This window comes from Lacerta agilis, chromosome 5 (assembly GCF_009819535.1).
Source record: "Lacerta agilis isolate rLacAgi1 chromosome 5, rLacAgi1.pri, whole genome shotgun sequence".
Taxonomy (NCBI): Eukaryota; Metazoa; Chordata; class Lepidosauria; order Squamata; family Lacertidae; genus Lacerta; species Lacerta agilis.
The window spans coordinates 90,947,198-90,958,062 of NC_046316.1; positions in this window are offsets into that span (position 1 = coordinate 90,947,198).

The following is a 10,865-nucleotide window of genomic DNA, read 5'->3' on the forward strand; positions in this document are numbered from 1 at the left end:
TTGCCAACATGGTGCCCTCCAGACATTTTGGACTACAATTCCCATCAGCCATTGAAGGCTGATGGGAGATGTAGTCCAGAGCAGCTGGAGGGCACCAGGTTGGCAAAGTTGGGTCTCCTGACCGGGTTATCCATATCTCTGTCTGAGAAATGTGTATGGCCAGCGCTGTGTCACAAGGCATAGTCAGTCCAATGAGGCCTAAGCTCTGCGGCTGTTGGCATCTTCTGTCTCAAGAGACAATGGAGTACACCTCCGGGGGTAAAATCAAACCACTGGGGAATCACAGCTCATTTATGTTGGGTTGCTATGCCTTAAAAAAACATGCAAGCTGCTTAGAGACTCTTTATATAGGAAGTGGCTAAATAACAATGCACCTTTGGTCCTTCCAACACACTTGGCTTCAAAAGGTGGGCAAAATTGTTAGTTGGCTCTCCAAAAACAAGCAACAGGAAAGGTCTGAGAAATAGTTCTCCCTGTCCACAGCAGTTGCCCCAAGCCTTGTTCGCTTGCCCAGTAGTGATAGTGCTCCTCTCTTTGCTCACACTAAAAAACAACAACTCAGGCCTTATCCCCCTTGTCGACATGCCCGCCCCAGGCATCCTGATGCCCCTGTTTGTTTCCTTAATTGGCAAGTTTCTCAGCAGCGTTGCCCTCCCTCATGTGGATGAGATCATTCTGCCAGCGCAGATCCCATCCTTCTTCTGTTGCACCGGCCGCCCCACTCCTCCCCTCCCCTCGGGGCCCTGGCGGGGCTCCTGCCCCTAGTTCAAGGGGGAAGGTGGGCACTCTGCGGCCCCAGCTGCGTGCTGCGCAGCCGGGTCTGAGTCATCGCTCTTTGTCTGGTAATTGGTGTGAGCAGCAGAGCCTGGCAATTGGAGGCCGGCCCTGGGAACAGCAGCCCGGAGATGGACAATGGCGAGGGAGACAATGGCGGCAAGTTCTGAGAAACAGCAGCCCCACAAACAATAGGCCCTGGGAGGCAGCCAAAGTCTCTTGGGCTTCAAAGCAGAGAAGGAGGTGGGGGCAGGCAGCAGCTGAGGCACAAGTGGCTGAACATCTATCTAATCTGCCAGGGACTACAGACCCCCAAAGGCCACGCCACCCAAGCCACTTTGGGGAGAAGGTTCTGCTGCCACCTGTAGGCCACCTGGGAAGCCTTCCCCTCTTGCCATTAATGCCACACCATGGCACAGATTTCACTGTGGCTGGTTCGTAAGGGTGTATGGGGTGTTAGGGGAGGGCTAGTACCTCTGGATTGGGACACATTGTGCTCCTTCTGGGGGAGTTTGTCCACCTTTGGTCCCCACAATGGCCACATCCCAGGAACGGCTTTATCTGGCTAAACCAGGTGAGGGTGGCTGATGGGTCTCAAACCCTTGGTGTGTTAGGAATGTCTCCTGCATGCAAAGACAGGCTCTGGAGGATTGAGTGGATGAGACCAAGAGTGGGTCCAGCGGTCAAGAATGCGGTTTCTGCATGTGCTGTAGAGAGAAATGAGGGGCAGATGGGGCTTGTCCACATTGGAAGGTAGCCCATCTAGGAGACGGAAACTCTGATCCTAAAGCTCTGCTGCCTTGCGGGATAACTTCAGAAGAAAAGGTTCAGGAGTAAACCCTACACAAACCCAGAGTGGAGTCCCTAAGGCAGTTGGATGGCATCTTGTACACCTCCTTCCAGCAACTCCTGCAGCCAAGCTGGTGCCAATCGTATTGCTCTTCTTTCCTTTGGGAGTCCAAGAGAGGAACTTGGACTGGGGAGACTAATTAAGAGGTCCCTGCCTGGGACAAGCTAGCAAAAATTGGGACAAAACTAGCAAAATTCCTTTGGGGAGGTTTCACACGCCCTTGGGGGTAAATTTGGAAATTGGGAATGTTGTTTTAATGTTAATTTTATGTTCATTCTTAATTATTGGTGACTTCGCTGTATTTTGGTTACTTTGGATCATTCCACTCTACGACTTTAACTGCCCTAGGTACGCTGCCCTCTCCATGCTTTTGATGATAGCTGTGTTGACACACAGAAATTAGATCAGTGGGAATTTTCCCATCACTTTTCTCTGCATGTCCTGAGAAGCCTGTCAGCTTGCTGGGCAAAGAGCAAATCCCAGTTTTAAAAACAGACAGCCTCTAATCAATGTCAGGAAATTTCCAAAGATGCAATAAATGGATGATACTACTGCAGCAAAAAAAGAGGAGGGAGAGACCCCACGTTCTATATTAGTCTGTCTCTGGTATTAGGGGGAAACAATGACAGAGACAGCTGTTTTCATTGTGACTTGCTTTGTGAGCTTTCCATGTTCCTCACAACTTAAATTTCAGTGCAGAACAAGATAGACCTTGGTTTGATCCCAAGGATAATTCTTGGTCTCCTATTTGCAGAGGCTACTGGTTGAATTGTAGCAGCGAACACTGAACGACCTGGGAGCCTTTATGTCCAACGTGAGGCGATTCCAGGTCTTTCCTCGAGGTGGAGCCCTGTCCTTGCCATATACCAGTCACGGAACTGGAGTGGAAATTGCCCTGTGCTTTGTTGCTGTTTCCTAGCTCCCACTGTAGTTTTGAGCCTTTGGTTTGGGGTTGGGAGGGAGCTCCTAGATACCTAACTGGGGAGAGGAACCAGCGAAAGTGTCCCTTGGATCTGAGAACAGTGGGTCGCCCAGGTCTCCTCACGGTAATCATGAACCTTAGGCCCTCAGCCGCCCAGGGCTGCATATATTTTGGAGGTCTTTGTTTTTGTTGGACAGTACGAAATCAACTAACTGATGCTGATCAACTAACTGATGCAGATCCTAGAAAGCCTGTGTTCCTTTATATTGAAAACAAGGACACAGGTCCTTGTTCTCCATGCTAGGGAAAAAATATGGGCTCCTTTGCTGAAGACTAAGGCAGTGTTTTTCAACCTTTTTTGGGCAAAGGCACACTTGTTTCATGAAAAAAATCACGAGGCACACCACCATTAGAAAATGTTAAAAAATTTAACTCTGTGCCTATAATGACTATATATAAAGTGATTCTCTTGAATAGGAATCAAATAAACAAATTTTTCCCACGGCACACCAGGCAACATCTCGCGGCACACTAGTGTGCCACGGAACAGTGGTTGAAAAACACTGGACTAAGGGACGCGGGTGGCGCTGTGGGTTAAACCACTGAGCCTAGGGCTTGCTGATTAGAAGGTTGGCAGTTCGAATCCCCGCGACGGGGCGAGCTCCCGTTGCTTGGTCCCTGCTCCTGCCAACCTAGCAGTTCAAAAACACGTCAAAGTGCAAGTAGATAAATAGGTACCACTCCAGTGGAAAGGTAAACGCCGTTTCCGTGCACTACTCTAGTTTCGCCAGAAGTGGCTTAGTCATGCTGGCCACATGACCCGGAAGCTGTACACTGGCTCCCTCGGTCAATAAAGCGAGATGAGCGCCGCAACCCCAGAGGTGTTTGCGACTGGACCTAATGGTCAGGGGTCCCTTTAGCTTTACCTTTAAGGGCTGTGTACAGACCCTGCCTTTAAAACACATTCAAAGCAAATTCCCCTCCACCCCACCTCAAAGCATTGTGGGCACTGTAGTTTGTTAAGGCCACTGGGAATTGTAACTCTACAGTGCCCAGAATTCTTTGAGGGAAAGGATGTGCTTCAAATGTGATTTAAAGATGTAGTGTGTAAGCAGAAACTCGACAGAGGGCTTGTCCACACTTCTGCTTGCTCCGTGCCTAGAAAGCATGGACCTGAGCAGTTTTGCCTGTGCTTCACCGCTTCCGCAGGAAAACCTACTCTTTGACACTAAAATGGGAAAAGCAGCAGTCCACGGGGAAAAACAAATGCCGTTTGTTCTGATTCAGTGCTAAAGATTGGGTTTCTCCAGCAGTTGGGGCAAACAAGAGGTGTAGATAAGCCCAGATTGTTGCTCGTGTTCCATTCATTTCTATGGGGTGTGCACAGGAAACCTCTCGGTGAACTGTATTTCCTTGGAAGATCCCTAGCTCTGTCACCATGGGCACTGTACACATTTGCAATGCCTTTTAAACTCACTTCCAGTTCTTGATCTGGAAATCACAAGGCTCCTTGGCACCTAGCCATTCTAAGAAAAGCATCACGTTAAAAGGCTGTCCAACTAGTTAAACCAATTAAGCAGGTGATGTCATTGGGGCAGAATGGGTTGGCCAAGTTAACCACTGCTTTGCCACACAGCCCTTTCACAGCAAGGAGGTGCAGACTCGCAGAACCAGGAAGGGCGTGGAAACTAATGGACCTCTGTTAGTCATCAGACAAATGAAAAGTGCAGGGAGTTAGACCAGAAGATGCAAACACTTGCATGTTTTAGTGCGCACACACACACACACACCATTGCTTTGTTGATGTTTTTAACTGCAAGCTGAATTCTTGTCTCCATCAATTTTCTTTTGAACTTAACAGGAAAGGTTTCCCAGGACTTTTTAACCCAGTGATGAAAGCATGCTATTTACCGGTAGTAGTTTTATAGCAAGCTGCCTTACACTAAGTCAGACCATAAGTCAGGGGTCGGCAGCCTAGGGCCCATGGGCCACAAGCGGCCCACGGGGGTTATTTAACCGGCCCACAAGCCGCCCCCGAACCGAGCCGCCAGCTCGGCGAGTCCCTGCATGCTACACTAAACTGGCATAGCAGCGTGGCACAGGGACTCGCTTCCGTGGTGCCGGAAATTGCGTCTGCGCAGTTGCAGGTGCCGGAAAACGTGGTGGAGGGATCTCTGCTGGAGTGAACCAGCCCAGGCGAGGTAAACCTTGCTGACCCCTGCCATAAGTCCATCTAGCTCAGTATTGTCTACACTGATTGGCAGCGACAAAGTTCCAGGCAGGGTGATGCCACCACTTGCCTGGCCAGTCCAAAGGGTGGCATTGGCTGCCTGCTTCCTCTTCCTCCTCGGTCTCATTGCTGCACCTGGCAAACTCATCAGGGAGCAGGGCAAAACGAGTTTGTTGGCTCCACCTGCCACTGCCCCTGGCACCACCTACTGTGGGTATCTCCGCCTTCTGCCGTACCCAGTCTCAATGGCCACCAGCCCACCGCTACTGCCACAGCCTCATCCTTGCCCCACTGTGCTGCAGTGTCAGGAATAATAGAATCATAGAGTTGGAAGGGACCCCAGAGGGCCATCTAGTCCAACCCCCTGCAATGCAGGAATCTTGCCCACAACTGTCCCTGGGTGGGCTTGAACCACCAACTTGTGCCACGTTGTGCCACAGAGATACAACTCCACCCCCAGCATGCACCTCAACTGGTGAGCACGGGTACAATCAGGCTCCCTCTTGAAAGCAACATTCCCTGTGTGCATCTGTGTGTGCAAGAGAGAGAAGCATGAATGCCTTCTCAGAGTTGTCCCCCTCTTCATAAGGTGCCATCTGCAAAATGCTTTTTAAAAAGTTAACGAAAAGGTTATTGATTGAATACAATAACCAATTCATCTGCAGCTTGTTGCAGCCCTCCTTGTCAAGATGTTTCTTTCCTTTCCCCCCTGAGGCTGAGTTTCCCTGGCTGCTCTGCTGTCACACCCATTTGTGACATTTGGAGCTGTCCTTCAAGGTGTTCTTAGGACATGGCAAGGGCTGGGCAAGAGCCTCTTGCCTTCTTGCTACTGGCACTTTCCCCCTTCCCATTTTGTTACGTTCGGCAAGTTTTAATCCACCACTGCCCTTCATAGAATCATAGAATCCTAGAGTTGGAAGAGACCACAAGGGCCATCCAGTCCAACCCCCTGCCAAGCAGGAAACACCATCAAAGCATTCCTGACAGATGGCTGTCAAGCCTCCGCTTAAAGACCTCCAAAGAAGGAGACTCCACCACACTCCTTGGCAGCAAATTCCACTGTCGGACAGCTCTTACTGTCAGGAAGTTCTTCCTAATGTTTAGGTGGAATCTTCTTTCTTGTAGTTTGAATCCATGTATGTAATTGGAGAACCTTATAAAAAGCACTTTACAGGACAGCATGAGCACAAGGACAGGACGCAGGCTCTGCCCTGAAGGAGTTTACAATCAGATGCACCTCCATCTCCTCCAGCATCAAAACAGGGACAATACATACAGGTGCCAGAAAATTGGGACTGATAGTCCCTGGCAAATTGGCCCCACTGAACTCAATGTGGCTTTCTTTTGTGTAGACGTGCACTGTAAACTATCCCCAACCCTGCAGCCTTACGTTTATTAAAAAAAAAAGGAAATTTGTTTTATTATTTTATAAATTGTTAAAAAAACACAACACCCCCCTCAGATTGGTTTACAGAAAAAAGATAAGAGAGTAAAAGTATCAATAAAAAGAATTTAAGACTTTCAAAATGAAAAGTAACAGTCAGGGGCGTAGCGGAGGGGGGGGGCGTAGCAAGGGGGGGTGTAGGGGGCAGACCGACCCGTGTTCCATAATGGAGGGGGTGACAAATTATCAAGGAACAATTACTGCCCTATTAGGGTGGTTCATAAAAAACTTTTTTTAAAATGCCTGCTCCAAAGGTCTTATCTTACTATACTAGGGATTATATAGCTATATATGAAATTTCATGCATATCGGTTAATATCTTGACCCTCCTCCACCAAAATAGCTGTTTACTTGGCTGTTTTCCTATGTCGTGAAGGCTGAAATTTCAGTTCAGTGGAACACTTACTGTTCCCAACCCTAACCCTGTGGAAAGCCATCTAATTAGACTTTAATTTGATATTGAGATGTTTTTAGGAGGTAATTTAATTATTGTTTGATTTTATACCAATGTTATGTATGTGATATTAGCCACCCTGAGCCCGACTTTGGCCGGGGAGGGCGGGATATAAATAAAAGTTTATTATTATTATTATTATTATTATTATTATTATTATTATTATTATTTGTTATTATTCCTTTGTAAGAAAATATGAAATAACATAAAATCGTTTTTGCAGGGGGGGGATCAATGGGGGGGGGTTGACAAGAAATTTTCTGCATCGGGTACCACCTGACCTTCCTACGCCTCTGGTAACAGTAGACTAAAAACAGATGGGAACTTGCATCAGTTTTCTAAACATCTGGGTAGTCTTGTCTAAACAAAAAGGTTTTTAGCAGGCTCCGGAAAGAGTACAGTGAAGTCACCTGCTTGGTATCAATAGGCTGAATGCTTGCATGCAACTTCCTAGCACAGACAATACTCTTTGCTAATCTGGTGCTGTCCAGATGTTTTGGGCCACAATCCCCACCATGCGAGTTGAAGTCCAGAACATTTATAGGGTGCTAGGTTGTTGAAGGCAGGCGCAGTGTAAGAAATATAAACGCAATGGCTTGGTAAGGAGAACTCGAGGCAGCAGTAATTGAAATAGAATTGGAGTTGGCAGGGCCCTCCCACCGGAGGAGAAAAATGGGGGAAGGTCCGGGGCAAAGAAATCTGGAGATTTATAGCCATTTGATGCTGGCTCGCCCTTTGCATCTCGCTTCTGAAGTAGATCCACGTACGGCCCGGAGCAGCCGAAACGTCAGAGTCAGCAGAAAAAGCAATTACTCCCACCATGCAAAGTGCAGCCTGGTCCGTCAAGGATTTGCGTGAAAAACAGACAGGTGGCTAAAGTGGGAGCGAACGGGCATTTTTCCTCTCCTCTGCTGATGTAACAACAGCTTGGCATGCAGAAATTAAAACAGATAAAGTGGCGGGGGTGGGGAAAAAACTTTTTCAGACTGAGAGCCATATTCCCTCCTGGTTGACCTTCTGAGGGCCATATGCCAGCAGTGGGAAGGGCCAGAGACAAAAGTAGGCAAAGCATTCAATGTACAGTAAATGTTACCTTTTTAATGTAGGTTGTGATTGCGTCACTGTCATGGGCAGCTGCTGGGTAGCTCTGGAGATCTCTTGTGTGTGGCAGAAACAGCCTAACCTATGCACACACTTACCTAGGAGTAAAGACCTTTTCAGCATAAGAGTAGACAAACCTGATCATTTTGGTTTGGCCCAGTGTCTCTTTCCCCCCTATTCTTAAATTGAGTTCACCATATTTCCACATCCACTTGTGAATTATTATTTTTTAAAGTCCCCCTGAAAATTCATCACCATTTAGAAAACGTATGCATTTCTCCAAATATACACATTTGGCATGCACTTTTGCCTAGCACACAAATTCTTGCAAGCAATTTCTCCTGACATAATGTATTTACAGCATTATTTTATGCAGATTCCCCCTGAATATATGCATCCTTGTACACATTTTTAGCTGGAGAAACATGTATTGCAAAATTTGCAGAAGTGTGAATGTTGAAGGATAGCCGTGTTTTGGTTTGTGCATTAAACACCCCCCCCCCCACACACACAGGAAGTGCAAGTTAGGTTATGTTACAAATCCAATCCGAACCAAGTTTCTCCTGCATCCCTCAGGCAAAACTTTCCCCCTCCTTGCCCAGCAGGAAACACTTCCCAAGAGAGAGAGGAGCGTGGCATGGGGTTACCAGTTTGCAAATGCCTCTGCCACTTTGCCCATTGCAGCAGATGAGGATGTTAGTCAGCGGTCACCTTTTTCCCTCCATGCAAGGAAAAGTTACTAAGCCTGATATCTGCAAATCGATTGGTGATTAAAGACACAAGAACAGACCTTTTTCTCCCTGGTCAACTGGCACGAGAGGCTGCAGATGGGTCGGGGACAAATGCAGGCCATGATCTTTGTTGCGTCCCAAGCTTCAGCAAACTTCACTGCCTCTTCCCAAGCCAATTGACTGTGTCTGTTTAATAAGTACAATACTTAAATAGTGCTAAAGCTGTGCAAGGGCCATTGCTCTCCTGTGTGTTTCTCTGGGATGGGATGTGGAACCAGATGGCTGGAATTAAGCACTCTGCAGACCTCTGCACTGCTAAGTAGTTATTTTTGGCAATTGTGTATTGGTATGAGGAAGGCCAGCCCACCCATGAGGCAAGGTGAGGTGAACGCATCAGGCGGCAGGATCTACCTGTGGTGAGCCAGTGTGGTATAGTGGTTAAGAGTGGTAGACTTGTAATCTGGTGAACTGGGTTCGCGTCTCCGCTCCTCCGCATGCAGCTGCTGGGTGACCTTGGGCTAGTCACACTTCTCTGAAGTCTCTCAGCCCCACTCACCTCACCGAGTGTTTGTTGTGGGGGAGCAAGGGAAAGGAGAATGTTAGCCACTTTGAGACACCTTAGTGATAAAGCGGGATATCATATCCAAACTCCTCCTCCTCTTCTTCTTCTTCTTCTACCTGGCCAGCAGATCCAACCTGCAAAGAACGTGTTGCCCTTGTAACAACAACAACTGCGATGCGTTCCTTGGAGGCTGGATCTGCTGGCTTTTCTGTAGCGCCCCCCCCCAACTGTCACGGACTGGACCTGTCACTTGTCACAGGAGGAGGGTTTGCACATAAGTGTGCATTGTGTCAGGATGGCTGTAACAATGGCACGAATACCTGAATATTAGCAGGAAACTTACTGTGGTAGATACGCCCCCCCCACTTGCATCCACCCCCATTTCTCGGAGGAATTTTCATTGAGTTGTCAATGTGAGTGGTGTCTCCTTTCCACTTTATCTCGAATGTCCAAACCGCTCGATTGGTGGTGATTATTGTGGGATGGGTGCTGCTCATGCATGGAAGATTTTGTTTGCTTGCAGGGAGCACATGGCATCGGTATCAAAATGCAACCCCATGTTCTCCTCACCCCGAATTAATTTGGATCAAGCCTTTCTGGGGAAAATTCAACTACAATCCGAAACCTGTTACCAGTGACTCATTTAGATATAGGAAAGAGCTGTTTCCAATATTTTGCCCCCGTCTGGAAACACCCCGACATGGCTGCTCCTCTGGAAGTTTCCAGAAGTATCCATATTACATTTAAGAATGTGTTACCATTTTCAAAATCTGGACTTAAACCAGCCTGTATGATAAAACAAGCGAACATGTTATTTAATAGAAACATTTCCGGCCTTGCCACCCTTCATCTGACATGACTCTTCATCCTCCTGGCAAGCAGAAATTCAGCATATGAATCTTTTCCTGTCACTACCCCTCTGTGTTGCAAAGGCTTTGTTGTTCAGCCGTTCAGTCGTGTCCGCCTCTTCGTGACCCCATGGACCAGAGCATGCCAGGCACGCCTATCCTTCACTGCCTCCCGCAGTTTGGCCAAACTCATGCTAGTAGCTTCGAGAACACTGTCCAACCATCTCATCCTCTGTCGTCCTCTTCTCCTTGTGCCCTCCATCTTTTCCAACATCAGGGTCTTTTCCAGGGAGTCTTCTCTTCTCATGAGGTGGCCAAAGTACCGGAGCCTCAACTTCAGGATCTGTCCTTCTAGTGAGCACTCAGGGCTGATTTCTTTAAGAATGGATAGGTTTGATCTTCTTGCAGTCCATGGGACTCTCAAGAGTCTCCTCCAGCACCATAATTCAAAAGCATCAATTCTTCGGCGATCAGCCTTCTTTATGGTCCAGCTCTCACTTCCGTACATTACTACTGGGAAAACCATAGCTTTAACTATACAGTACGGACCTTTGTCGGCAAGGTGATGTCTTTGCTTTTTAAGATGCTGTCTAGGTTTGTCATTGCTTTCCTCCCAAGAAGCAGGTGTCTTCTAATGTTGCAAAGGCAACATGTGCTGAATTTCTGCGCAAGGTGCAGAACTTCTGTCCCCAACAGGGACATTCCTAACTGTAGCTGTTCTCTCAACTTGAGTCAGCGGCATCTGGAGTATATTGAAATAGCATCCAAGGGGTAATTATTAGTTGTTGCAGTGGGTTTATTTGCCTTTCTGCAGGCTGCTGTATCTATTGAAGAGCCAATCTCCTTCTTAGTATCAGAGCATATTCACTCTTTCTCTTGTCCTGTTTCTTTTCCCCAGGCCAGGAAAACTACTCTCTAGCGCTCAGTCTGAGCCAACAGCAACTGAATT